This window comes from Cebus imitator, unplaced genomic scaffold, assembly GCF_001604975.1.
Source record: "Cebus imitator isolate Cc_AM_T3 unplaced genomic scaffold, Cebus_imitator-1.0 Scaffold388, whole genome shotgun sequence".
Lineage (NCBI taxonomy): Eukaryota > Metazoa > Chordata > Mammalia > Primates > Cebidae > Cebus > Cebus imitator.
Window position 1 is genome coordinate 1,868,327 of NW_016107703.1, and position 4,979 is coordinate 1,873,305.

The 4,979-nt window shown below is 38.9% G+C and overlaps 1 long non-coding RNA gene across 2 annotated transcripts in view; it reads right to left on the minus strand.

Annotated features, from left to right (window-relative positions):
• LOC108289017 overlaps nt 1-4,769 on the minus strand; it is a 36,486-nt gene extending 31,717 nt beyond the window's left edge. For both annotated transcript variants that reach the window (XR_001818952.2, XR_001818953.2), the window contains exon 1: nt 4,658-4,769. This is a non-coding gene — a long non-coding RNA (uncharacterized LOC108289017). The remainder of the gene's footprint in view (nt 1-4,657) is intronic.
• Nucleotides 4,770-4,979: the final 210 nt, after the last annotated feature.

The following is a 4,979-nucleotide window of genomic DNA, read 5'->3' on the forward strand; positions in this document are numbered from 1 at the left end:
ATTATTTTTTAAATTCCTGAGGGGGTTCACAAACTTGTATTACTCTGAAGTAAGTTTATAAATTATTATTATTGAGACAGAGTCTCACTCTGTTGCCCAGGCTGGAGTACAATGGCATGATCTTGGCTCACTGCAGCCTTTGCCTCCTGGGTTCAAATGATTCTGTTGCCTCAGCCTCCTGAGTAGCTGGGATTACAAGTGTGTACCACCATGCTCAGCTAACTTCTGTATTTTTAGTAGAGATGGGGTTTCACCATGTAGGCCAGACTGGTCTCAAACCCCTGGCCTCAAGTAATCCACCAACTCAGCCTCCCAAGGTGCTGAAATTACAGGCATAAGCCAACGTGCCTGGCCTGAGTTCATAAATATTTAAATGTTGAGAAACACCAGTCTAATATAAAATTTTTAAAATCAGACTTCAGTAATTTAAACTGCTTCTTGTCCCTGCCTTCCCAAGGAATTCAGTCTACCAGAGAAAGCAGACTATGAAAAGTAATTGCAATGTAACAAGCCCATTATCAGGGAAAAAGAGGCTTCTGCAGGAATATGCAGTAATTAGCCTAGGACTCAGCAAGGAGCTCCCAGAGGAGCAAGACTGAAATGATTGAACTTAGCTGTAAGAAAAGGACAAAAAAGTGTTCCAGCCCAGAGGGAACAGCATGTTCAAAGGCCCAGGCAAGAGAAAAGAAGCCAAGTGCAAGGAGCTAAAATAATCAAAGAAATCCAGGGTAGCCAGAGCATAGAATTGAAACGAGAAGAAAAAAAAAAAAAAAAAAAGATGAGACTGTTGAAAGAGACAGGGGTCAAGCTCTGGTGAGTATTGCAAATAGTACGGAATAATATACAAATAATATGGGTGAATATTAAAGAAGTATGGAATTGTTCCTAAGAGTAATGGGAAGCCATTTATGTGAACACAGAGTGAGAATTAGATAAACAAACAACAATGTTTTTAACAACATAAGTGTTCCCTTCCAACAGAGAGCCAAAGTAGAAGAAAAATGTGAGATTTCTCATTTTCAGAGGGCTCAAGCATTCTAACAATGTTCTAATAAGGACTTCCTCAAGTTAAATCTTCCAAATACAGCAAAATGCAAATACTGCCTTTGGCAAAATGCTAACAGCCTAGTGATCAAAAGGTGAACAAGAAAATGACCACATGACCTGACCTTGCAAGTAGACCAGTCTCATCATTTAGATTTTAGAGGCCACACCAGGATCACTGTGAGAGTCAGAAGATTTGGGCCTCTGAGTTTCACTATCCTGCTTCAAGAAACAATGGTAAGAATTTATTCCTTGCCTACCCACCTCAACCATATGTCTCAATAATATAAGTGGAAAAGATTTTACCAGCTGCATTGACTCAATCCACCAGAAAAAGACAACAGGCAGCAAGAAAATGCTTTATAATGTATGGCATGTCTAAAGTGATAAGGCTACCTGATCATTTCACACTTCTGAAATAAACACCCTACTGTTCAAATCCATAGGTGGGCATGTCTTGAATCTGCTTGAGTCAGGAACAAAATCCAGAGCCAAATCAACTAGCAGTAAAAACCACTGAATTAAACAAAATAGAAACCAAATGAAAGACCTTAAAACTCAAAACTTCAGTCAATCTGGTTCCACAGTCATGGGCCAGGCTTAGGCAGGATACAGCTGACAAAAGTAAATCAGCCTGGAGGTTCTAGACTCTGAACACACTACATGACTTGCTTTGATACCACTTTTGTAGGATCTGTCATAATTTTACATGTCTCAAAAAGTTGTTAGTAATTTTAAAGATCAATGAGAAAGTAAAAGCAAAGTGTTACAAATTTCATCATAGAAAATTAAGTGTTTTGTTTTTGAGACAGTCTCACTCCGTCTCCAAGCCTGGAGTGCTGAACATTATTGTCTTTAAACACAATAATCTAATCAATCACCATCACAACAAAAGCCCCACAACATAATCTGTTTCACTTATAAAAAGCACTGACATTTATAAAATTGTCATAGTCAATTTATAAAACTTTAATAGCAAATTATTTTTACTCAGAATAGTGCTAAATTATCAATATAAAAAAAAAACCAGACTGCTATGGTGGCTCATGTCTGTAATCCCAGCACTTTGAAAGACTGAGGAGGGCAGATCACCTGAGGTCAGGAACTTGAAACCAGCCTGGCTAACATGGTGAAACTGTCTCTACTAAAAATACAAAAATTAGTCAGATGTAGCAGCACACACTTGTAATCCCAGCTACTCAGGAGGCTGAGGCAGAAGAATCACTTGAACCTGGGAGGTGAAGGTTGCAGTGAGCTGAGAATGTACTGCTGACTCTAACCTGGGTAACAGAGCGAATAGTCTGTCTCCAGGAAAAAAAAAGCTTGAGTTATCGTTACATTGCACATGTGTATATTGATAAATCAAGGAGTGCCTGTATTGAGCTTCCACAAAAAATTTTTGGAAAGGTGAAGAAAGGAGCAGTTCCAACATTTTAAAAGACTAATTTTTAAAAGCTTAAAAGATTAATCTGTGCTTTTAAAAAGGATTTCACAACGCTTTTACCTGTTGTATTTGTTCTTGGCTGAGTAACTTCAGTTGTATTGTGAGTAAGAAGTTCTGGTCTGTAAAAACATAGTTGATATTAGTATTATAATAAAGCATTTAGAATAAGTCTTCAGGCCTTACTTGCACAGCTGTGCACTAATTATTATTATTATTATTATTATATTATTAAGATAGAGTCTTATTCTATCACCCAGGTTGGAGTGCAGTGGCATGATCTCAATTCACTGCCACCTCTGCCTCCCAGATTCAAGCAATTCTCCTAAGTCTCTTGAGTAGCTGGGACCACAAGTGCACACCACCACATCCAGCTAATTTTTGTATTTTTAGTAGAAACGGGGTTTTACCATGTTGACCAGGCTGGTCTCCAACTCCTGACCTCAGGTGATCCACCCACCTCAGCCTCCCAAAATGCTAGGATTATAAGCATGAGCCACCATGCCCTGCCAATTTTTAAACATGGTCAATTCTGCTTCATTTTATAGTAAAAAGAAAGAAAAACATTTTGGTGACTTGAATTTTGCAAATAGCAATTTTCAGACATTCAGGTGAGACCACCTGGATATCTCCAAAGTCACCCTTTTTATAAGATAAATATGCAAAAGTCACTTTTCCCCCAAACCAGCTCAATTCTGTTTCTGAGTCTTAGATGAACTGTCCCACAGCACCAAAAGAAGCAGCTTGCTGTATCATCTTAAACTTTCCTCTCCCTTATAACTCAGTCCCAAAGAATATACATAGATGCACAACCCCAATCAATAAGCAAGACTCTACCTACTTCAACGTGTCTTCAATGAGTAGAAAGAGGCCTTCTGTTCCCACCCCCACACTGAAACCACCCAAGCATTACCCTTCAAAATCAAGCAGGATAACCTTTCTAAAGGGCAGATCCAAATTATTTTAAGTGGTATCTGCTATTGAAATACCCTTGCAATTTGGCTATAATGAATAAATTTTAAACAATCCTGACAACTCCATTTTGCCCACCCTGAGCTATGTTTGCCCACCGACTTAAGTATGGCATTATGTCCCGAAAGCTTGCAGTCTGAGACACCTGACATATTTGTAACCAATTTTCTGAGAAACAGGGCCCACCAGCCCTGTACATCCTGTATCTGCAACTGTGTAACTGTTACCGCACACTGCTACCCCACATCCTGAGTTAAAAAACAATTTTAAGTAGAACTTTTTATTAGGCAACCCCCACCTTCCCTTAACCTGCTCCTTCTGTTTCTGTAATAATTGCTTACCACCCTGACCCTAAACTGGTATAAAACTGTGGATCACCCTTTGCTCTTGGCCGAGAGGTTTGAGCGCTAGCTGACTCTTGGATGCCAGCATAAAGGTGGACTCTCAACAAACTCAGTGCGTGGCGCTTCTGTTTAAACTCGCTCGGGTACAACACTATGAGACCATTTAATGACGGCCACTGCTTTGGTAGGCTGTAAGCCTTCCTGCACTTGGCCACACAAGTCTATCTATGCAATCCCACCACACCCACATGGCACTCCTCACTCCACACAGAATGGGTGAGGCATGTGAACATGTGAGCATATTTGACACCTCCCTGCCTTTACTCATATTTGAAACAGGTTCCCTCTCTGTTTTTGCATTTTGTAAGTGAAGCAGATTATGTTGTGGGGCTTTTGTTGTGATGGTGATTGGTTATTGTGTTTAAAAACGATAATGTTCAGCATTCCAGGTTGGGTGATGGAGTGAGACTGTCTCAAAATCAAAAATTTAAATGGTTTTCTTTGATGGAACTTGTAGTACCTTGCTTTTATTTTCTCATTCATCTTTAATGAGACAGTAACTGGATGTGCCATCCCTGCCTTCTTCCCCAAAAACGTTCAATAACTTTTCATTGCATTTTTCTTAGTATTAAGCCTCCCAAGGACAGGGTTCTTGTCAGGCCTAATTTTGCACATCTGATGCTTATACTAAATAAATGTTTGTTCAATAAGTGAATCTAAATATTAATTGTAAATATAAAGAAGTCATGAGATGGGAACAAAGGCCCATCTTCATTAAATTAATCTCTTCTTAATTTGTTTTTGCAGATTATCATCTTACCTTTTCATAAAAATTTAATTCAGTTGCCCACTTGACTGATGTTTTCCAGCCTTGGAATTCAGTATCATGAGGGACTTCTGAAAGGAATGTTTTCTGGTAGTCCTTCCACATACAAATCATTTGCACATGCTTCAAATTTTTGGTCTTGAAAAAGATCTTCAAAGTTCTTAAAAGATAAAACTTTGTTTTCAATACCCTTAGGAAGAGAAAGAAAATTATAAATAATAAAGAATAAAACCTAAATAGTATATTTTTCTGAGATGGAGTCTTGCTCTGTCACCCAGGCTAGAATGCAGTGGCATGATCTCAGCTCACTGTAACCTCCACCTCCAAGGTCCAGGTTCAAGCAATTCTCCTG